Genomic DNA, 24,773 nt, shown 5'->3' on the forward strand with positions numbered 1-24,773 from the left:
AGTGACTGCCTTCTTTGTGGTGCGTAGTCAGGCAGTGGCTTGGTGTTGTGGAAGGATTCTGGCATCGGATGTCAGGGTTGACCAGGTCAGTTCCAAGGCCCCCTCCAACCCTTACGTCCATGTTTGATGTTCGCATCATTAGTCTGTGGTTCTTGGACTGCAGACACGGCCTTTACCACTAGATGGCACCAGGTGATTGCTTTGAGGCCGGTGCTCCTCAAATCTGCCAACAGGGAGAACACCCTCTTCTCTCTTCTTTTACTTATCCAAGTATAGTTGACATACAATGTTACATTAATTTCAGGCGTGCAACATAGTGATTTGACAAATCTACATATTACTCAGGACTCACCACCGTTAGGTGTCGTCACATCTGTCACCGTACTGTTTTAACAGTATTATTGACTGGATTCCCTATATTCCACTTTTCATCTTTGTGCGTTACTCATATGACTGGAAGTTTGTACCTCTTAAGCCCTCTTTGCCTATTTTGTCCATCCCCCCGCCCCCTCTGGCAACCACCACCTTGTTCTCTGTGTTTAAGAGTCTATTTTGTGTGTTCGGAGAACAGACCTTTCATTGCATTTTACCCCAGACACCCACTTCAACCAAAGCTTCACAAAACCATCTTAACTCTTACAGTGTGGAATGCATACTGATATTGTCTATTTCACTCTATTCGACTGCATTTTCACAGATGGAGACTTGCAAACTACTACACTGATTTTATTATACGGATGGGTCATGATTCATCGTTTGAAAAGCACCGTTTTAGACAGCTGAGCCTGTTCACCCTTGTAAAACTTGGACAGTCTGGGCCCGTAGCAAATCGTGTCCCTTAATGAGTACTTTGTGCATTTCCGTGCTGACTTGCTGCCTCGAGAAGCCAAAAGTATGTGCTTCCTTGTGTGTGTGTGTGTGTGTGTGTGTGTGCGCGCGTGCGGATGTGTGAACGTGGACATGAGAGAGACTGGGGGGGATAGGTTTGTACAGGATTAGCAGCGACCACAGTCAAGGCAGCGGTAAGCCTTGTCAGTGGACGTAAGGAGATCTCATATCTGCCTCTGGGAGCTCAGACTCTAGCTGGGTAACAGTCACTCATCCCTTCCCCCTCAGCTTGTTCATCACATGGAAATGAGCTCATATACTCAGGATATCACTTAGGATGCTTCAGGGTGTAGCAGGTAACAGAAGCCTGACTCCGTTTGGTTTAAGCGATAAAGACATTTAGAAACTCTCAAAATGTCTGTTGAGAGGTAGAGCGGGGTGCAGGCCCACAGTGGCTCGGCCTTAAGGATCCAGGTTTCTTCCATTACATGTCCTTGTCCGAAGGCTGGTTCCACTCATGGTTGCCAGGAGACCTTAAGTGGTCATTGGGGTTTCAGATCCCTGGCTTAGAACACTAGAACTTTGATTCCCTGTCGTGTGGCCTGGGGAGAGGTTAGGTTACTGTAGCATTTTCCAGGTTGTAGTGCATGCCAGAGAGGGTAAGCTACAACGGCATTTTCTAGGTTGTAGCTGTTCTGTTTATTTGTTCCTGGTTTTTCCTTTTACTCCCTAAGGGACGTGAAATGACAGAGCTGGGGGAAATACTTAGGAAGTCATTATCGAGTTTTACAAAACAATTCTAGATCTTTCCTGTGGACCCAGAACTTCTGGTTGAGTAGGGTTGTCTGAATAGTTCTGGCCAGTGAGTTTGCCGAGTGAATGAACGGTTGCACGTCTTCTGGGTGAGGTATGAGGTGAGGTTATATGCTCTCCAGGTCCTGGGAAAGGAATTAGCAGTCAGAATAAAGAGAGGTGACACATGGCCGCCGTGGGAAGGGTGAGAGGAGTGGAAGTGAGCACTCGGCGGATGGCTGAGTCTGTTTACATTTGTAACGGAGTGCTAAATGGGAGTGTGTTGGCCTTGTGAAGTAGATGGTTTTCCTCCTTGACCTGGTTCCTGAGAGCCTGTATCTACTGACGTCTACTCACCTGCCTCCTTTTTATCCCTTCCAGGTTTGCAGTAAACATTGGCTACTCGCATGACCCTTATACCCAGCATTTTGTAAGACTGTCTAAGGAGAGGAAGGCCCCCGAAATTAACAGAGGCAAGTGACCCCCTCCCTCCTCACTATTCCCTCATCAGCTGAGAGGCCTGGGGTTTTAGGGATTCATTCGTTTTTTTTTTTTAAACAATACAAATTTATTATCTTACAGTTCTGAAGGTCAGAAGTCAAACATGGGTCTTACTAGGCTAACATCAAAGTGTCATCAGGGCCGTTTCTTTTGGAGACCATAGGGGAGAGTCTATTTCCTTTTCTTGTCTACCTTCTGGAAACCACCTACATTCCATGGAAGATGGCCCCTTCTCCATTTCAAGGCCAGCAGTGTAACATAGGGATTCATTCTTAACATGAGAGTTGCAGTGTTCCTTCTCTCCGGTAGTATATGAAAGTGCTTATTTCCCAACATCCTCACCAACACAGTGTATTATGAAACTTTTCATCTTTGTGAATCTGATCCATGAAAAATGGTATCTTACAGTAATTTTATTTTAGATTCCTCTTATTTTTGGGTGAAGTTGAAGATCATTAGGATTATTTTTTTAATATATTTTTTAAATGTTTATTTTGAGAGAGTTCACTTGCTTGCAAGCAGGGAGGGGCAGAGGGAGAGAGGGAGAGAGAATGAGAGAATGAGAGAGAGAATCCCAAGCAGGCTCCATGCTGTCAGCACAGAGCCCGATGTGGGGCTCAAACCCTTGAACCGTGAGATCATGACCTGAGCTGAAATCAGGAGTCGGACACTTGCTTAGCCAACTGAGCCACCCAGGTGCCCCAAGATCATTTTATATGTTTAAGAGCCATTTATATATCTTTTACTGTGAACTGTCTGTTCATGGAAGGAATGACTTTTTTTGGCCTTGTTAAAGTCAGGCTGTACAAGTCATTTCTATCAAGGCAGTGAAAGGATTTGAGACAGGAGGGTGACTTAGTCTCAGCCAGATTGAGAAATTGGCCAAATGACGATAGTTGCTGTGGGTGCAGGGCATCTTGGCCCTAAAGATGGATCCTATGGGTAGTTTCAATAAGAAATGCAAAGAAATTTTAAAGTGGTGCTTCCTGAGAATAAGGACATGGTACTTACTTTGAGCTGAGGGTGAAACCAGGCATCAGTAAGATTGGACGAGGCCTGGCTAAGAGGCCTTAAGCCTCCCTCCCGCGCTCTTGAGGACACTTTCCTAACAGACGCTGCAGAGGCAGGGCCCCACCATGGTGCCCTGGGTGCTGGGGGCCCTGGGCAGCAGGTCAGCCCTCCGGCCTTCCTTCTTCCTCTCCCTGGGTTGGCATCGCTAGACTAGGGCCCCACAGTAGGAGAGTGCTTCCCAAACAGCGTGTGGGAAGCATTTTTAAAATTTTTCCAATGTCCAGTCCATTGTAGATGATACTCTGTAACCCACGGTAAAAAGGATTTAATAAAAAAGTAAAATGGAAGAGACATGTAACATTTATTTATATTTGAGACAGAGAGAGAGACACAGCATGAACAGGGGAGGGTCAGAGAGAGAGGGAGACAGAATCTGAAACAGGCTTCAGGCTCTGAGCTGTCAGCACAGAGCCCGACGGGGGGCTCGAACTCACAGACTCTGAGATCATGACCTGATCCGAAGTCAGACGCCCAACCGACTGGGCCACCCAGGCGACCCAAAAGAGACATGTAAAAAGACAAGCTCAAATTATTTACTAGTAGAATCCATAGACATGAAATCCCTATGTCAAATTGCAGTGAGTGTCTATAAATGCCACTCAAATTTTGTTCTTAAAATAGTAATACTGTAAGCAGAAGGGCTTTAGAACCCAGATCAATTTTATCTTCCTTTGACCCTCTTTTATTTCTTGTCTCCTCTGTTCCAGCTTCCCACGCCAGAGCTTAACAAGTCAGTTTATTAGGCACCGTTTGCCTGTGCACCGCCCCCCGCCCAACCCCGCCTGTGGTGTTTTACAAACATCCAGGCTCTACCCCGCACAGGATGGAGATGAAGGGAGCACGCTAAGAAACATGGCTGTCTTTGCTTTGACATTGGTCTGCCCCATTTCCTGACCCCAGAATACTTTCCAGCGGGTCTCCCAATTTTGAGTTTCAGCCGAATTCTGAGTAGCTCTCACTTAGCCACGAAAAGACACATTTCTAAGAGGGACATTTAGATCCCATGTTTTGATGTAAAATATTTTTCTTTCATATGTAGAATTAGGGGGTGTTGCGTTTTCCTTAAGGTAGTTGATCCAACCATTAGATAGATTGTGCTTATGTTGGTTCAAATGGCTTTAAAAAAAAAAAAAAGGAAGAGAATTTTAAAGTCCTTACTTCTCCCATAAGGTCTATGGATAACCTAAACCGCTACCCCTGAAGAAGGGCAGAAGGGTTGTGTTTTGTCCTCCTGGTGTGAACTTTGCAAGGCTTATTTCCATCATCACTGAGTCATGGCTCGTCTCTGTCTCTCTCTCAGGATATTTTGCTCACGTCCATGGCGTCCGTCAGCTTATAAAGGCATTTCTAGGGAAGACAGAATGTCCCTGTGAGATTCTAAATCTTGGGGCTGGGATGGATACCACCTTCTGGAGACTAAAGGTAAATTAAAAAATACCGCCCCCTTGTTTCCCCAATTGTTTAATTTTGTGAAGGTTCCCAGCGGGTTCAGAAATGTCAGGGGCGCCTTGGCGACTCTGTCGGTTGAGCACCCGACCCTTGATTGCGGTTCAGGTCATGATCTCTGTTTGTGGGTTCAGACCCGCATTGGGCTCTGTGCTGACGGGACAGAGGCTGCTTGGGATTCTGTCACTCTCGCACTCTCCCTCTCTCTCTGCCCTTCCCCCATCTCTCTCGCAAAATAAGTAAATAAACATTTTTTTAAATGTTAGAAATATATTCAAAAGGAATGCGGTGACTGCCTGTCTCGCGTCCCTGTCCCCATCCGTTTGCACCTGCTGTGCAACCACTGTCAGCCACGTACGTGATGTCACCAGGGCCCTAGATATGTGCCTTGCTTCTTAGCTCCTGCTGTCACAAACAGGGCTTTTGATCCAAATGCTTGTATACATTCTCTGCGTGTGTGCGAGAGCCCTGCCAGTGGAGTAGCTGAGACCAGGGGCCCATGCATTTGCCGTTTTGACGACAACAAAAGACTTTACTGTCGTCGTGACGGTGTCTTCAGTATAGCTTGGAGATTTGCAAGGCTGGGTGATGGTAACATGACACAAAGCCCTTTTAAGTTTAGTGATTCATTTTGAGAGAGAGAGAGAGAGAGAGAGAGAGAGAGAGAGAGAGAGAGACAGAATCCTAAGTGGGGCTTAGATGCGGGGCCTATCCCACGGAGCACGAGACCGTGACCCAAGCCGAAATCAAGAGTGCGAGCCCAACTGCCTGAGCCATCCAGGTGCCCCTCCATTCTCTGAGTTGGTCCCTCACCTCCTTCGTTAGGGTTCAAGAGCAGGTATAATTACACTCACTCACAGAAGAGGAAATGGGTCCAGTTAGTGGCAGAATCAGGACCACGGGCCTGGCCTTTGATTCCGGGCTGGACTTGTAGCACCAAACCTTTTCTCTACAACGATCTCACTGACTGCATTTTCTTTTTTGTAGGTTTGTACAGATCTCTCTGGTTCTTCTGTCAGGTCGGTCATGTGGCAGTCATGGGTACGTGCATTTCCCCAGATTCTTGCAGAAGTACACCAAGATACACTAGAGTGTGTGGGCCTAATGCGACCTGAGTGTGTATTTTGTCCCTCATCAGCTCACCCGATGAGGTCTTTGGTCATCGGTGCCCCCAGCCTCTCTCTCACTGAGGCGAGAAATCAGTGGCCTCAGCACAGCCTTAGTATTAACCGGTTGCCTCTGCATTCTTCATTCAGGATAAGATAGCTAACGTTTCTGAAGGGCGTGCACATCCATGACCTCAGGAATGAACATGAGAGCTCTGCAGGTGGGGGGCGGGTTACCCAGACGGGGCAAGGCGGGCTCCGAGAGCTTGTGGCGTCCCCAGGTCGGACAGCCAGTGGCGCTGGAGCATGGAACAAACAACGGACTGCAGTTCGTCCACGTCCAGATTCCCTCCTTGTTCTCTCCAGAGAGCCCTGTGGCTGCTCGGGGGGTGGGGGTGGGGGGCTCTTTGCTATAGGTCGGCGGTGCCTCTGGGCCTCAGAGACCACGGTGTGGTGGAAGGAACTGGAAGAGAATGCAGTGGCAGAATGTGTGCAGTGTGAACAGAAGCCACGGGAGAAACTCCTCCTTTGGGCTTGACACCCTTTTCAACGTGGTCCCGTGGTTTGGTCTCTCCCCCCGCCGTGTAGGTGGGTTAATCATTACTAAATCTGAGATTTTTATTTCTGAGCAAGGTACACTGAAGCTCATGTGCCCCTTCCGAGGAAAAGGTTATCTGTCAGCAGTGAGGAAGGAGAATAGTGCAGGGTCTGAAAAATTTGGTGGAGTTTTTTCGTTTTGATAATGACATCGGTCTAAAGGGTTTTAAAAAACCTAAGTTTCTTTTTAGAAAAATGATGCTTGTTTGCTCTCTGGAGCAGGAGCTGAACGGGCCAAATTTAGGCTGCCACCTATGTCGGTAAATAAAGTTTTACTGCAACACAGCCAACTCCCAGTTCCTTCCATCTTCCCTATGGCTGCTTTAGCCCTACGGCAGCAGAGTGGAGAAGTCACAGCAGAGACCGTCTGGCCTGCAAAGGCTAGAGTACTGGCTGTTTACAGCAAGTTCGCTGAGCCCTGTTTTTGAGCTCTATGTGCTTCTGTAAAAGAGGAGGGGAGATCTCGTCGGCTAGTCTTGTTGTCTGGTGCACCTTCCACCTGGGAGGGTCCCCTGGCTGCACCAGCAGAGGCTTGGCTGTGGGTCACAGGCTTTCTGCTGCCGCTGGTGTGTGAGCTCGTTCTGTATGACGTCAGGCCCCAAGACCAGTCGAAGGGACAGTTGAAGGCTCCCACCTTCAAGCAGCGGGTGAGAGTAGGGTGCAGGAAAGCCAGTACAACCCCAGACAAAGAATAAAGGGTGAGTGAAACCCTTTAAGGGACCTCAGCTTCTTGGTGTCTCTTGAATCCTATTTCCACACGGCCAGAGGATCAAGGACGCAGGGGGTCAGTCTCAATATGGCAGCCTGTGCAGCGGTCGGCCACGTTGGATCTCCTTTGAGCCTACGGGATACTCTTCCTCACGGTTGTCCCCGGCTGCCCTGCGGTAGCTATGCACGGTCCCGGTTGCCTTCCGTGCCTCCCGTGATGTGGAGCTACTGGCGAGTGGAGTGGAGTGTCGGAAGGGCTCAGGGAATCCCAGAATAAAAGTTGAAGCGTCATGTCCCACAGCCATTTGTTGCCCCTTTCCCAAAGGCAAGAAAGAAGATGTCTGTTCCTTAAAAGCTCCAGGTGTGCCTTTTGGAAGCTTTCCCTCCATGGTGACCCCTTAATCGGCATTCTTAAGAGGGCAAGTAGCTGATGAGTGGGAAAGCTCTTTAGAAAGTCAGAAGTCCTAGACGAGCCATAGGATCGTATGCTGTCCTGCATTTGCTTTTGTTCCCCAGGCCTTCTGGAATTTTAGCGTGTCCTTAACTTCATATCGTGTGAGCAAAATCCTTAGAGGGTGTTCTGGAATTTCCTAGCAAAAGTCATCTTCTGGTATGCTCTAAACGTTTCCTCCAAATATCTTCGGACAGCTTTTTACCCGGCCCTGCCCTACACACGGGCAGGGGAGCGCGGCAGCACCGAGAGAGAACGGGTGAGATCGGTGAGCGTGTCTCTTCTGATGGGTCAGGAGACTGTCTTTGTCTCTGTCTTCCTGTCTCCCCCTTCCTCCCTCCCCCTTTGTCCCCCAGACCAGATCCCCTGAGATTTTCCAAGGGCTGAGGGGTAGCTGGCTCTCCCAGTTCTGACACTTGCCCTTAGGGTCACCTCCTACTGGAAAATGCTTGCTTGTGATTGCTGCCCCCCGCCCGTCATGCTGTCGTGGGGGGCCGGCTCCCTCTCGGTCCCTGCTGTCCATCGCTCGTTACTGTGCACGTAAATGGTGTTCTGCGCAGTTGCTCAAGTCAGAAAGAGGGGTGTCATCCTCACCCCAGCTCTTCCTTAATCCCGGCCCACACCTGTGAGGCCCACCACCGGGTTCTGGGCACCAACAAGTGTCTTTTTCTTGGTCTTTTTTTCCACTTTAAGGAAGCGGCTCTGTACTTGTGGAATGTAAGTACAGGTGGATACGGAGGCGTTAGAAGAGCGCTTTGGGGAGGCGCCGGGCAAGTCACCAGGTTGTGGAGCGCCTTGTTTCTTTCCCCAAGCCTCAGGGGCATCGGGAGCTGCTGCAGGCAACACGCAGGGTGTCGCTGAGAGTCCAGACAGCGGTGTCCTTACAGTGTGTGCAGTTGGCGAGCTGAGGAGGAGAGAATGCGTTCGTGAATACGCACCGGGGCTGAGGGATTGATTGGACGTGACAGAGAATGTGCTAGGATGGCCAGGGGGCCAAGGGGAGACCAGGCCGGGGATGCAGAAGGGGGAGCAGGGTCGTGTGTGTGTGTGTGTGTGTGTGCGCGCGCGCGCGCGCGTCTGCCACGCTCTTTTACTGCAGCCCTCAGTAAAGATAAATGTACACCCCAGGCCAAGACCTAATTCTAAGTACCCATGTCAATAAGGTTTTTAAGTTTATTTATTTAACTTGAGAGAGAGAACCGGTGGGGGAAGGGCAGAGAGAGAAGGGGACAGAAGATCCAAAGCGGGCCCTGGCCCCCACGTGGGGCTCAAACTCACGAGTCGTGAGATCATGACCTGACCCAATGTCAGACACTTAACCGACGGAGCCACCTCGGCGCCCCGTCCCCATGACAGTCAATGATAAAGGCACACACGTGGCACTTACTAAGGCAGGCCCCGTTCTGAGTGTCCCTTGTGTGTACTCATTTCCTCATTACTCCTCACAACCCCGTGAGGTGCTGTCCCTGTCTCTGCTTCGCAGAGGAGGGAAACTTGGCCCAGGGAATGGAGTGACTTTGGGGCCTCGCGGCAGACAGGCGGTGGAGCTGGGATTCGAACCCCCGTCCCCTGCTCCAGAGCACCTGCCCTTTACCACCCGCTGTATCCTCCCCTCACAGAAAAAAGTAAACGTGTCACAAAACAGTACTCACCCCCACTGTGTGCGATGCTTCGGGATTTTTGCTGTTTTATTCCATTTTATCCCTCAAATGCTGGTCAGCATTGGTGTCCTGACCCTCTCTGATTCATCTCGATCTGCTTTTTGGAAAATCCTATCAGGTCCTACTCCCCCAGCGCCTCCACATACCCCCACCTCCATCCCAGGCACTGCTCCCCCAGTTCAGGCTCCCCGTGACTTCTTCCCTGGACAGCTGTGAACCCCTGACGCCCGTCCTCCATCCATTCCCCACGTGGAGACCACAGTAATGTGGAAAATACATCTCTGCCCATATCGTTCCTGGATGTCAAACCCTTAAGTGCCCTGATGCTCTTCGGGGCCTAGTACTCGCTCGGTACGTGAAGGTGGTCAGTAAATGTAGGAGTGAATACATAATTCTAGAGCTTACTGCGTGTTTTTCCTCAGGATGAAGATCTTCTCCCAAGTAAATATTTTGAAGTGGACTTTCCCATGAGAGTCACGAGAAAGCTGCACAGCATCAAGTGAGTATGGCTTTGACCACAGGAGAGAGCCCGGCAGGATTCAGGGGCAGCGTTCAGGAGGCGGCCGGTCTGAACGCCAGAGACCTCATTTTAGGGGACTCTTCCCTTTTACCCTCTTCCCGCCTTCCTTCTGGCCCCAAGATCCCCATTCCAAACTGTCTTCAAAATGAAATGTCCCCTCCCTTGCAACTCTTCTGTCCGTTAACGTAATTTCTCTGAACACGTAATAGAAATGACCTATAGTGGTTTAATTTTAATCTGAAATTTAAAAAAGTGTTTTAATGTTTTATTTATTTTTGAGAGAGAGAGAGGGAGACAGAGTATGAGTGGGGGAGAGGCACAGAGAGAGAGAGAGAGAGAGAGAGAGACAGAGTCCAAAGCAGGGCCCAGGCTCCGAGCTGTCAGCACAGAGTCTGATGTGGGCCTTGAACTCATGAACCGTGAGATCATGACCTGAGCCAAAGTTGGACACTTAACCGACTGAGCCAACCAGGCGCTCCAATAATCTGAATTTTCATGTGTGCTCCGGCTACTTCTGTATCTCCAGAGCATAGAAAGGGGCCTGGCTCAGAGCAGATGTGTAGTAAATAGCGTTTGAATGAATAATGGGAGGCCAAATTGGCCATTTACTATATATGAGATAGTATGGGGGCCACCCTGAGTCCATGTTTTAAGAATTCTGCAGTTACAGATGGCGAGTTTGTGAATCTTTGCTGAGAGCTTTTGTAGCACCATGTGAAATGCTTCACTCAGATGATCTCGTTGAGTCCTCAGAGCCGACTCAGGAATGACATGCTTTTATTAGCAGTTGAGGAAACCAAAGCTCAAAGAAGTTAAGCTAATTTCCATAAGGTTACCTGTTGACAAAGGGGTAGAGCTGAAATTTAAACCCTGACCTCAAGCCCAAGGTCAGATTTTCTCAGTGGTTTTTAACATATACTTCTTCCCCTTCTTTTTAAACTAGTCATTTAAACAAAATCTTGTCTTACATTTAAAAAAATTTTTAGTAACCATTAAAACTTTCACCTTGTCCTTTAAAGATGTGTAATTCCCACAAGCTAGAAATAGTTTAAGTTTTTTTTTTTTCTAACTTATCCTATGGAAACAAGTTTTGCCCTTTTCCAAATACAAGATTATATTACACGGAAGGTGCATTTTATCTAAAAATAATTTTTTAAAATAATTATTTATTTTTGAGAGAGGGAGACAGAGTGCAAGCTGGGGAGGGGCACAGAGACAGGGAGACACAGAATCCGAAGCAAGCTCCAGGCTCTGAGCCGTCAGCACAGAGCTCAACGCAGGGCTCAAACTCACGAGCTGTGTGCGAGATCATGACCTGAGCCGAACGAAGTTGGATGCTCAACCGACGGACCACCCAGGCGCCCCACGTAGCGTGCATTTGAGATGCGCTATGGCATCTGACGCTGTGCAGCCACAGAATACGACCTAGCTTGTTAGGACACCGAGTCAAATAAGAGCAGGTGGGCTCTCACTTAAGCCTAGAGGAGGTTTCTGGGGTGAAAGATGTGTGTATGGTGGTTGCGATACTGAAATCAGCTCTCGGATGTCTAATATTTTGCACATTCTGGAGGAGAGCAGAGTCATCACCTAAATGTTACTGGACGTCAGGTCTGAGTAGGAATCGGTTTGTTTAGTTGTCTGTGATTAACAATGGTTAAAATTTTTAATTGAGTGAGCAGAAGCAGGAAACGAGAGACAGCTTGGAAAACACTGGAACATTTGGAAACATATCGCTAGCCTATCTTTGGTGGTTTCTACGTCTTGAGTGTTTCATGATCAGTTTGTGACTTGACGTCAGATTCGGAGAGTAACGCTCACTGACCTACTCTGAGAGCTGATCCACTGAATTTTTCATGTGTGTGCCTAGGGTCAGACGTGATTAAGCAGCAGGCCCTCTGGAGTCGCCCTTGCTTTGAGCAGTAGCGGTACCTACTGGCCATTTCGGTAGTGGGTGTTTGCGTTTTTTCAGTAACTAAGCTACTTGACTCATTTCTCTCTCTTTCCCATCTTCCCATAGATACAAGCCTTTCTTATTACAACCCATTATAGAATGACATTCAGAGGACACACTGCAAATTGGCAACTAAGTAATACAGTATGGGCTACCTCTCTGCTTTTCTTCCCCTTTCTTTTTAAAGATGGTGTGTGTGTGTGTGTGTGTGTGTGAGCGTGCGCGTCTGAGTCTGTGCGTGTGTGCACATGACGTCATAGAGTGTATACTTCTGCATCACATCTACTGTGAAGGAACTTGAAACAATTGTTTGTATGGCCCCTCTTAGATGTCCAAAGGTCCCAATCTGAAATCTTTTGAAAAACATTTCAGTGAGTTGCAAACATTTCAAATATAGGAGCTTTTTCCCGAAAATCTTTCCTTGGAAAAATCCACTCCGGCAGCCTCAGACCCTGACTCCTACATGGCTGCTTCGTTGAGAGGGAATGCACGTCCCCACCACTGTTGTCTCGTACCTGACCCGCTTCACCTGTTACGTTAGGTCCTTGGCCCCGGGGCTCAGTTTTTCCCCGTAAGTTTTCAGTATGAGTGTTTCCAACAACTCTTTCCTCCCTTCTAAGCCTTTAAAACTAAGGTCACAAACACTCTTCCAGAATGTTCCATTGTGTTCAGTGTGTGTCTGACAGAGAAGTTCAAGGGGCTTATTAATAATTCAGGTCAGAAAACATGCTCAGAGAGGATGGCCTTAGATGGTGGGCACAGATAACACAGGAAACGTCAGGCAACTAGACAGGCCTCTACACCAGCACAGTGCCCTCGTCACGCTCCTAGTGAACAGACTCCCACAGAAACTAATATCTCCTCCATCCTTTGTTTCCCTTGTACAAATTTTAAGTACAACCTCCTCAGGCTTTGCCATTGGCTGGCACATCTCCTTTCTCTACATCGTAGCCGTCATACTTTTCTGTATATTTGGTTAATATTTGCGTCAGAAGGATTAGCTGTAATGAAAGGGTTAGTTAGCACTTTGCATTGCCTTCGACCCATCAGTGTAGAAGCATGTGAAGTAGAAAGTAAAGACCCTGCGTGATCTCTCCCCCCACCACGATAACCACTGTGCAGGGTGTTTTCTCCTGTGGATGGACAGTGTACCTAGAGGCAGGTAAATGTCACGCGTAAGAAAATACACATGTAAATAGAATCCCGTGCCCGGCCCGCAAAAGGTTCAGTAAATTTTTGGTGAAGGAATCTATGCATATATTGAATAAATAAATATATATGATGTAGACCAACATGTATTTGTTGAAAGAGTGAATCTATACTTGTAGAAATAAATAAATACAGTTATATGTATAATTTTAGCAAAGCGAATAATTTACACGTACTGTTTTGAAACTTGTTCTTTGTGCATCCTAGGGAATCACGGCTGTCTTCATGTTGCCAGATTAGATCTACCTCGTTATTTCTGGTGACTTCGTAGTACTCCTCTGCATGGAAATCCCATTTTACTTAACGTATTCGCTACTGATGGTCCTTTAGATTGCCGCCTTCTTTATGGTTTCCTATTAAACAGTTTTGTAGAAAGCCTAGTTATATGTGCATATTCGCAGGAATTGCCAGTTCAAAAAATTGTACCTTATGAATTCTAATAGCTACTGCCAAGCCGTGCTTCAAGACCCTTTCGACGAATTTGTATTTTCACCAGAGTAGATGCGGGTTCCCTTTCCCTACACCCTCGCTAACACTGGCTACTACCATTTTAAAAAATTCCTGCCAGTCTGCCAAATCTGTGAATTAAAGATGTTTCTGTAACTTTGTTTTAAATTTTTTATAACTTTGAACGTGCTAGTGAAACGGAGTACCCTTCCTTCCTTCTGTTGGCCTGTGGGATTTCTTGTAACTTTCCTCTGCTCATATATTTTCCAGTTGCATTGTTTCATTTCCTTTTCAATTTATAGGAATCCTTTACAACATAAAGCAATGTTCTTTGATATAAATCCCTCGTCAACTGTTGATTGGCAGATTTCTTTCTTAGCCTTTCACTTGGTTTTTAACTCTGGGTTTGTGTCTTGTGTGGGCAAATTTTCTAGTCCTGTCCTTGATAGTTTTTGATCTTGCCATCATTCTGGGAGAGGGACAGTTGAAATAAAAATTAATGAAAATACAAATGTGAGTGAAAATTTGAGAAAAGTGATAGGCGATGATAACACTGACACATTTTCATTGAAAAATTGCCCTATTTCATTAAACCTTTGAGGCTGTGATTGCAAGAATCACACTATCTATTTACCGCCAGGAAAGAAAAGGTGCTGATAAGTTAAACCGAAACGTTATTGACCGATGCATCCTCATTTCAGAAATGTGAAACTGAGAAAAAATACGCATCTTGAAATTGATCATTTCTTAAAGCTGAAATATGCACGAGGTGAAACTTAAAAGTATACAAATGGGCACACAATGAAAAGTCAGTCCGGATGAGTGAATCAAGGGGGACGTCTGGGTGGCTCAGTCAGTCAAATGGCCAAGTCGTGATTTGGGCTCAGGTCAGGATCTCACAGTTCATGAGTTTGAGCCCTGCACTGGACTCTGTGTTATTAGCACAGAGCCTGCTTGGGATTCTTTCTCTCCCCCTTTCTCCACCCTTCCCCCGCTCTCCCTCCCCCCCCCGCCATCTCTCAAAATAAGTAAGTAAATGAACCTCCATGTACCCATCACTGAACTTTTAACTGTGGCCAATTTCGTCTGTACCAGTGGTTCTAGAAGTGTAGTCCTGGACTAGTGACATCACCACTGTGGAGCATTGGTTGGAAATACAGATGTCTAGCTTTTGAAAGAATTTGACAAAATGTCTACTTCTGGAAGATCTGCTACATCAGAAACTCGGGGGGTTGAAGCCATCAGTCTCTTTTAACAAGCCCGCCAGGTGATTCTGATGACTGCCAAAGCTCGAGAACCACTATAGAAACCATGCTGTCCGATCTCTGTGGGAGTATTTTCAAGCAAACGTTATCATTGTATTTGTAAATACTTTAGAAGCTATTTTCTTTTAAACATAGTATCTCACAAATTGGCACGACATTTAGAGAGTGGCCAGCCGATCGGTACCAATACTTAAATATTTTACCCCTTGACCTCCTAATTCTACTCCTAGAGACCTACTTAACTGGACGGGTGCTTCATGAGGTCTAAACAAAGATACTCATCGCAGTGCCTCAGATGGAGAAAGTTTGGAGATACCACAGGCCTAATCGTGAGGGCTTGGCTGAGTAAGTTGTTTTATCCACTGATGGAATGCTAGGAAATCATTACAGACGATGATGTCATTGATATTACTGTTAAGTAGGAGAAGCAGTTTTCAAAAGAAGAATTGGCCCTCCTTTCTTTTTCCTGTGTGATGTGTGTGTACGTATTTGTGTGACAGAAAATGTGCTTATGTTGTGTGTATGGGTTTATGTTGTATGTATAGAAGAAAGACTGGAATGTTCTATACCAAAACATTAATAGTTGGAAGATGTGATTTTCGTTCATTCCACCCTCCTCCTTCCTGATTTTTTTTTTCCTTTTTGCAGTGGGACATGTATTTCTGTAATGGAGAAAAAATAATTGAATTTTGAAAAGAAATCCATTGAAATGATCTCCTCTGGATGAATTTCTGCTGAAATGATAATCTCTTCTTGGCTTTCCAGGTGGACACCTGTTGGATTCAAAGAGCTATGCCATTATCGGAGCAGATCTCCGAGACTCACCTGAACTCGAAGAGAAGCTAGAGAAATGTAACGTGAATCCACAGTGAGATCTTGTTTTAACCTCTTACGCGTTTGTGATTTCATGTGAATACGAAATAAGGTCAGGTGAAAGTGCAGCATGATACCCGTGTTCCGTTTTTAATTCTGAGATGTTTATCATTTCATTGCTATGAGGGAGGTTTTCTAAGTCTTTGAGAAGCAATGTTTCTCCTGTTTTCACATCAGAATCACGTGTGTTGCTTTTATAACATACTGATGCCTGATACCATAAAGTTTGAGAGAAGGTAATTATATGTATAGAAACCTATAACTGCAGGGCACCTGGGTGGCTCAGTTGGTTAAGCGTCCAACTCTTGATTTCCGCTCAGGTCATGATCTCACGGTTGGGGAGATCGAGCCCCATGTCAGGCTTTGCGCGGAGAGCTTGGAGATTATATTAAGTACGCGTGTGAAAGCAGTTGAACGGAAATTGGCGCAGAAGCTATAATCTGTAGATTATTACAGTTGCAGTGGTAACCAGCAGCAACCCGCTGCGAACGTAGAAACACACCATTTGGGCAAATGTGCTACATGGCCAGGGAAATGATCACTTACAAATCAGGAGAGCTCTTGGGATGCCTGCGTGGCTCAGTTGGTTAAGCATCCAACTTCTGAATTCGGCTCAGGTCGTGATCTCCTGGTTCATGAGATTGAGCCCCACATTGGGCTCTGTGCTGACACAGCCTGCTTGGGATTCTCCCTCCCTCTCTGTCTTCTCCTCCCCTGCTTGCCCTCTGTCTCTCTCAAAATAAGTAAATACACTTAAAAAAAATTAATCAGGGGAGCTCTTGATAGGCAAGTTTGCCTCACTCCTGGAGATCTACAAAATGGATAAGGAACAGCAGCTATCACAAGTATTAGAATTACATTCATAATTCTCTGGGGTTCATTTGTGCTCTGTGTTTTCCTCCGTGGGCTGTTTTGCTTCGCTTAGACTTCTCTTCTGAAAAGTATTAATCCTGTTTTTAACATTGGCGAAGACTGCCTCTTAAAAATACACTGTAAACGTGTTTAACTTTTCACTTCCAAATAATTCAAATTTGTAAAAAAAAGTTGCAAACCTTTACAGGAAATTCCCACGTAGCCTTCTCCACCTGGCTTCCCCCCATGTGGTAATACCATATGTAATAGTCAGTGCCTTTTGCATTAAAAAGGTTTTTGGAGGGGCACCTGGGTAGCTCAGTCGGTTAAGCATCCGACTTCAGCTCAGTTCATGATCTCATGGTTCATGGGTTCGAGCCCTGCATCAGGCTCTGTGCTGACAGCTTGGAGCCTGGAGGCCTGGAGCCTGCTTCAGATCCTGTGTCTCCCTTTCTCTCTGCCCCTCCCCGGCTTGTGCTCTGTCTCTCAAAAATAAACAAACATTTAAAAAAAATTTTAAATAAATAAAAACGTTTTTGGAACTGTTTTTCTCTAATTACCAACCTATTGAGGTTTTGAAACTTTTTTTTCCACTCACTTTTTCTAATCGTTCCTATTGATATAATCTGGGGGTTTAGACTTAGGTTAAAAAAAAAATTGCTTACTTTAAACTTCCTTTTAATGTTTTTCTTTCTGATTTTCAACTTCATCTGCAACTTGGACTTCATTGTCTATCCTCTGGATTTAGTTCTCTCATTCTTTGTACCATGACCCAGTTGGGTCCAGAGAGCATTTGTAGATATATGCATACATATGTGTGTGTGTATTTGTATACACATACATACGTTTTTATTTTGGAGAGAGAGAAAGAGAGCATGTGCAAGTCAGGGAGAGGGGTAGAGGAAACGAGAGAGAGAGATAAGATCCCAAGCAGGCTGCATGCTCAGCATGGAGCGCAACACAGGGCTCAATCCCATAACCCTGGAATCATGACCTGAGCCGAAATCAAGAGTCAGATGCTCAACTGACCGAGGTACCCAGGCGCACCTGGATATATATTTTTAATTTCTTTTAGTGTTTATTTATTTTTGAGAGAGAGTGTGAGCACGAGCCGGGGAGGAGCAGAGAGAAAGGGAGACACCGAATCCGAAGCAGGCCGCAGGCTCTGAGCGGTGAGCAGAGCCCGATGTGGGGCTCGAAGCCATGGACTGTGAGATTATGACTTGAGCTGAAGTTGGATGCTTAACCGACTGAGCCACCCAGGCACCCCTGGATGTATATTTTTAAGTCACTTGAGTTATACAACATTTCCTTGTCAAAAAAAGAAAAAAAAGGAAATCCTGATGAACAGTAACAGTGGATAGTCGGGACTGTCGGGTCAAAGCCAGCAGCACTTGTGGGTAGCCTTTCTCTCTAGCGATCATGAGTCCAGGCACTGAGTCTAACTGCATGGGTTACATTCTGACACTAACGTACACGATGTTCTTTTCAGCAAATTGCTTGGGTATTTTCAGTTCAGACAATTTACTTGTTTTGAAATTCCCTGCCAATAAAAATAGGCAAAAGTAACCTACTTGCTTTGTGAGAAAAATAGCAACCAGCCATGAGGAACAGCAGCGTAAAGGGGCAGAGGAGGAGGAGGATCCAGTAAAGGAGTCAGAAGGAGCAGGAATAAATGAGCAGAGCTCACACAATTTAGGGCTGCCTGTGTTCCCTTCCAACTGTAAAGCGTTTAGAGATTTCTGTAGGAGTTTATTGCTTTTCCTGTTTCGTAATTTGTTCGTTACTTCGGGTCTGGTAACTCAGACCGCATGCTAATGTGTCATTTGTTGAAGACTGTTCGTGTTTTTAATTCTTGATGATAAAAGTTTGTGTAAGAAGAATTAGATTCTGTTAAAGGGATAGCAGTATTTCTGCATTTTATCAGTCAGCTTTTGATGTGTACCAAAATCTCTGCAGCCTCAGCGGTCTCGAACAACTCACAATTCAGAGCAGTTCACAAGTTGCTCAGGATTGTGTGAGTGGACCACTTGGACTGGGCTTAGCTGGGTGGTTCTTCCACTGGAGCCAGCTGCAGCTGAGGTCCCCTGGGGTTCACTGCTGTAGCTGAGATCCCCTGGGGTTCCCTCCTATGTGGATGCCTCATTCTCACGCACAGGGCCTCCCCTCCGATAGCAAGCCAGCTTGGGTTCATTGCCACACGGGTTCAGACTTCCGAGCAAGAGGGCAAGGGCCAACGTGCAAGTGATTTTCAGCTTCCGCTTGCGTCGTGTTTGCTACTGTTGTATTGGCCACAGCGAGTTACAGGCCTAACCCAGATTCCAGGGGAAGGGAACGAGACTGCCTCGGAGCAAGGGGTCTGCAGGGCCACCTTGTCACCCTGTGCGGGCATGCCGGGGGAGAATTTGTAGCAAGCCAGACAAAACCTTGCTCAGTGCTCGCGTTGTTACGGTCTGAAACTTTGGGTCACGACGGGGCTCTCCACCTCTTACCGCCCTGATAGTTGACGTGCTATCCGGGGCTTCTCCTCTTCCTGCGGTGTGCACCCCAGGGTTTTCCTGCCCTGCCAGCACTATCTCCGTGACTGCCGTTAGAGTCCCGATTTGATGAATACATACTTATGTGCCTTTTTTCTTCTCTGAAGATTGCCAGCACTGCTGATAACGGAACGCGTGCTGGTGTACATGACTCCGGAGCAGTCGGCCAACCTTCTCAAGTGGGCAGCTAACGGCGTTGAGACAGCTATGTTCATAAACTACCAACAGGTAAAAGGAAGCTCAAGACCTTTGCGTGCTGTATGCGTTCGCGTGGGGGCTAACCCTCTCTGAGCAACCCCAGTATAAATTTCCACTCACTCTTTTCCTTCCGCCTCTGGCCACACACACATCGCCGTTTTAAATCGATTCTAGCAATTCCCAGCGTTCCTGATTTCTTAACTTCCTGCAAACTCGCAGCCAGGGTTTTTGGAACTTCTCTCTTGGCCTTTACAAAAACTTTGTAAAGTTCACATTTTACCGTTGTATTAATTATAGAGTCATAGACCGCGATGGAAGGAATTTTGGCTAACATATGGGTGTCAGGGTAGCGAACCCTGATTCCTTCCGAGGCAGGCAGGTGATGCAGTGGAGGAAGTTGGCCAGGTGTAAGGCAGACAGGAGTGCTGGGGACTCTGGTGAACCACAGTTCACCCCTGCTCAGTGCCACCTCGTTGTTCCCATGTGGACATGGGAGCCTGGAGTTGAGAACCCCCAATTTTCCAGGAGAAGCGACAGTGTAGAATTTTAATGTAAAATTCCTAATTTGTAACGTCCCCGAGTTTGGCCCGCTGGTTGCCTGTTTTTCTCTTCTGATGTGGTGGGAAGGGTTCTGTTTTAGAGCTTTGGAATTATTCAGCGTGGGTCCGAGTCCTGGCCCTGGCTCTTATGATTGGCCGGGTGCCCTTAGGCAGAATGGTAGGGTGGTTGGGAGTCCATGCTCTGGAGGTAGATTGCCTAGCTGTGTGACCGGGACAAGTTTCATAACCTCTCCGTGCTGTCTCTTTATCAGGAAAATGACAATAATAATAATAACAGTCCCGACGTTAATAGGGTGTAGTGAGGAGTAAGCGAGTTAATTTGTACGAGAGCATGTTCAGGATTGCCCGGCTGCTGAGCAGGTTATTAGCTGTTATTTGGATCTTTCTGAGCCCCAGGTCCTTGTTTTTGATTTGTTTTTAAAGTTCTCTACTTATTTTGAGAGAGAGCATGAGCAGGGAAGGAGCAGGGTGGGGGTGGGGGTGGGGGTGGGGGTGGGTGGAGAGAATCCCAAGCAGGCACTGTGCTGGCAGCCTGGAGCCTGACGCGGGGCTTGATCCCACGAACTGTGAGATCGTGACTTGAGCCGAAATAAGGGTTGGATGGACGCTCAAGTAACTGAACCATCCCGGTGCCCCCGCCAGGGCTTTGTTTATAAAGGGAGAACTTCTCTGGGCTATTATGGGAGTTCATGAGATGATGTGTAGCGGGGGGCACGTGACTGAATACATGGCGGCTAATTTTATTGCTTAGTTCATTTTAACTTTATTGATTTTATTTTTTTCATCTCATTTTATTTTTAAATTCCATTACGGATGACAGCAGTAAACGCTTTGCCCCGTGTCACGTAATTATGGACAGATCTAAGGCTAGACCTTGGTTGACTTTCTCACCCCTTCATGCCCCAGGCCACATTCCCGTAGAGGTGGTTCTCGGTTGAGTTTTCTTCCTTCCCTCTGTGTAACTGGGGGCATTCCTCACACTCAGTCTTCAGTCCTGGTGAGTGGATATAATGGTAGCTGGCCTCATCTGGCTTCTGTAAGTCTTGGGAATCTGTCTTTGCTTGCAGGATATCAGGACTGGGGAAAATGAATTCTGCTTGCTTTCTTTTTTAAATTTATCTTATTTTTTTAGCGTTTGTTTATTTTTGAGAGAGAGAGAGAGAGAGAGAGAGAGCGCGAGCACGGCAGGGATAGAGAGAGAGGGAGACACAGGATCTGAAACAGGCTCCAGGCTCTGAACCGTCAGCACAGACCCCGACACGGGGCTCAAACTCACGAACTGTGAGATCGTGACCTGAGCCGAAGTCGGCCGCTTAACCGACTGGGCCACGTAGGTGCCCCTGAATTCTGCTTTGTTTTCACACATTGTGGGTGTTCACCCTGCTCTGTTCGCCTCGTTTCATTCGTGCGTTCTCTTATTCAACATCATATAGCAATGGTGGATGAAGTGAATCTTGACCATGGACCCAGTCACTTGGGAGCAAGCCTGGGGATGTGTCCGTTTTCACTGAATTCTGCAATTTCCTAACAAATGCAAACCATCAGCCTCCTCAGGTGTACTAACTGCTCACATGCCTTCCATGATTTCCTACTCAGTATTTTAAAATGACAAAAACCACATGAATGATGAAAAAACCTGTTTTTTAAATATTTGTTTATTTTTTAGAGAGCGAGCGAGCAGGGGAGGGGTAGAGAGACAGACAGAATCCCAAGCAGGTTCCATGCTGTGAGCACAGAGCCCAGTGCGGGGCTCAAACCCACAAACTGTGAGATCATGACCTGAGCCAAAAATCAAGAGTCGGTCGCTTACCGACCGAGGTGCCCTGAGTGATGCAAATTTCAGTACTGGTAGAATAAGGGTAGCAAACTTGTAGAAGTTGCTTGCTATATAGCAGGCACCTTCCGTGAGTGTGACCTGTATTAACCTACTTGTCACAGTAACCAGGGTGTGGCGGGTGTGGCCGGTGAGGGGACCCAAGCACAGAGGGATTGGACAGCTTGCTGCCCACGGCCGCACGGCCTCACGGCTGGTAAGTTTCAGGCCAGGATTCAGACCCAGGCAGGAAGACGACGGAGCACGTGCTCACAGGCACCCAGTGTGACCATTCATGCCACGTAAGCCTCACACGTCCACCGACAGAGAGTGATGCTGCTTCTTGCCTGCCACCGTTGTCACAGGAGCTCTGGGAATCATTTCGTATAGTAAACTGTTGACGTTTTGGGACAAAGTAACAATAGTGCGCGGTGTATTATGTATGTTTTGTGACATTTGTGCATATAGATACGTTAATGGTTTTTTTGAAGTGGTAAATGGGGGGCACATGGGTGGCTCAGTCAGCTAAGCATCTGGTTTTGGCTCAGGTCATGATCTCACGGCTCATGAGCTCGAGCCCCACGTCGAGCTCTGGGCTCACAGCTCGGAGCCTGGAGCCTGCTTCGGATTCTGGGGTTCCCTCTCTCTCTGCCCCTCCCCTCGTTCATGCTCTGTCTCTCTCAAAAATGAATAAACATCGTAAGAAGGGGGTTTTAAATGGTTTCTCATTAGATAAGTAACAGCACATGCAAAACTTCAAAAAAAAAATCAAATAGTACAAAAGGGTATGCAGGGAAAGGTAAGTCTCTCTTCTACCCCGGACCTTAGTGAGTCCTCCAACCTGGGAAGCAACACTGCCAGATTCCAGAATTATTCTGCGCATATATAAATGTAGCTAGAGATTTTTTTTTTTCTTAAGGGCAGACAGGAGCATGTTATGCACAGCCCTCTGTACTGTACTTTTCGAGAGTCTGTTATCTGAGAATCATTCCACATCTGTATCTGTGTCTGTATGTGTGTCTACGTCTGTACCTACATCTACTTGGATGTCCTCTTGCTGTTTTCATGGCAATGTAATATTTCATTAAACGACCATGCCACAACTGCTTTAACCCCAGCGGATGGGCATGTGAGTCCTTTCCGTCATAGGTCCCGTTACACATCATGCTGTGGAGTAAACCCTCTTGCACCTGGCGTGCACGTGGGAGTCTACCTGTGGAGCAGCCGCTCAGTGGTCTGACCGGCTCCCAGGCCGAGCGCACACCGCCCGGTTGCCCCGCAGGGGGCGGCAGCAGACGACGCTCTCGTCAGCCCCGCGTGCCGTGCCCGCCCCCGACTCCGTTGACTGCACTGGGTATTAGCAAACATCAGCCTTGACGGCTCAGAAACAGAATACTGTTGTCTGATTTTGCGTATTCGAGAAGCCCTTCTGGCATTGCCCAGCCTCCTCTTTCCCTTCCCAGGTGAACATGGACGACCGACCGGTTCGGACAGACCGTGATCGAAAACCTGCGGAGGAGACAGTGTGACCTGGCGGGAGTGGAGACCTGCAAGCCGTGAGAGTCACAGGTCGGAGAGCAGGGCGGGGACATCCTTTGGTACCCTTAACCCCCCAGGGAAGGGCACACTCCCTTCTCCGATCAGAGAATGTGAGAAGCCCTGTCGCGTGCCCACCTGAACAGGCAGCTGGGGTTCCACGTGGGCCGCTGGTTCGTCACGCTAAAGAAGTCCAAGACCTGGGCCGCCATCTTGGTTTGGAAAAAACACATTCACATTTCCCATACCCTATTAGCCCAAGTTTTCAGTATGCATATTTGCAAACAACATGAACGTAGAGGGAACAGTAGGACGAAAACCCATGTCCCATCAGCCAACTTTGGTGACTCACATCTTTCAATATTGTTTTATTTATCCCCATTTTTTGTCGGTGTTGTCACTGGAATATTTTAAGGCACATCCAGAGAGTATAGCATTACCCCCATAAATACTTCCATGTGAATCTCCTACCAGTAAGCATTTTCTTCCCCCACCCCGGGATAATGGTAACATCATCATTGTACCTCACACAGCAGCCGAAACTCCTCCATAGCACCTACTCCACAGTCCGTGTTTGGATTTCCCCAGTTGTTTAAAAAAAAAACAGAAAAAAATTCTATAGGTGGTGTGTTTGAAACAGGATCCAAACATGGTCCAAACTTTGCACTTGACACGTCGCTTACGTTTCTTAGAATCTGTAATAGAGACTTTAAATATCTTTTATTTATTGTTTTTTAGGTTGTTTGGTTTTCTCTTTTTTTTTGCTGAGGAGACACCACCCACCCCTGCCCCTATTAAATAGGTGGGATATGTCACATTACGCCTCGAACGCATTCAAACACTCTTGCTCACGGAGAAGTTCCTGGCTTTATTTCTCTTTAAATATACATTAGTGACTTCTCTCCCATGATAACAATGCATGTTCGGTGTAGGAAATTGGAAAAGAAAAAGAAGAAAGATGGGGGCTGGGACGGGCTTTTGAAAAAGGAGTCATCTGAGACAAGTTCTCATGTGCTCCAAGAGTGCCTTGGAGTTGTGCAACAGTGCCTCGTACCTTGCCTTTTCTCTCCGCTGCACATTCTAGAAAGAACGGCTCCTGTCGAATGGGTGGGAAACTGCGTCAGCCGTCGACGTGATGGAAGCGTACAGCAGACTGCCTCAAGCTGAAGCGAGCAGGTGCGGATTGGCGAGAGTTAGTTTCACGGCGAACAATTCTGATTGATTAAAGGCATAACTGTCTTTAATGTAAACACAAACACAAAACAAACCTCAAACCTCCAACCCTCACTAGATATACTTTGAACCATGTTAATCTGCTAATACAGGCTAAACCACAGCACCTTGAGAGGAACTCATTAGCCACTAACGGAGATAGGGTTTGTGCCAAAGCAGGTTATTTTGGTCAAAACGAGCGGTCACACCTGTCGCACTCCCAGAGCACCCTGTGCGGTGGCAATTCTGCACAGTCCCTGTGTTTTGCAGATTTTTTCTCTGAACTTATTTTTATTTTAAGAGAGAGAGCAGAGCGCGAGTGGGGAAGGGGCAGCGAGAGAGGGAGAGAGAGAATCCCGAGCCGGGTCTATGATGTCAGTGCAGAGTCCGAGGTGAGGGCCTTGAACCCATGAACCGTGAGGTCGTGACCTGAGCCAAAATCAAGAGCCGGACGCTTAACCGACCGAGCCACCCAGGCGCCTCTTTGTGTATATGTTGTAAAGCTTATATTTAAATGCTCTTTTGAAAAAAATCATACAAGCACATGATAAAACAAAACAGAAGAAGGCAGTGTAGAGTACGAAGACCAACCCTTCCATCCTGCTCCCCTCACCACGAGTCTACCACCTTCTCTCAAGA

The 24,773-nt window shown here is 47.0% G+C and overlaps 1 pseudogene; it reads left to right on the forward strand.

Moving 5' to 3' along the window:
- Nucleotides 1–1,737: 1,737 nt before the first annotated feature.
- Nucleotides 1,738–24,224, forward strand: LOC131501610 (leucine carboxyl methyltransferase 1-like; annotated as a pseudogene).
- Nucleotides 24,225–24,773: the final 549 nt, after the last annotated feature.

This window comes from Neofelis nebulosa, chromosome 18 (assembly GCF_028018385.1).
Source record: "Neofelis nebulosa isolate mNeoNeb1 chromosome 18, mNeoNeb1.pri, whole genome shotgun sequence".
In the NCBI taxonomy this organism is placed as follows: domain Eukaryota; kingdom Metazoa; phylum Chordata; class Mammalia; order Carnivora; family Felidae; genus Neofelis; species Neofelis nebulosa.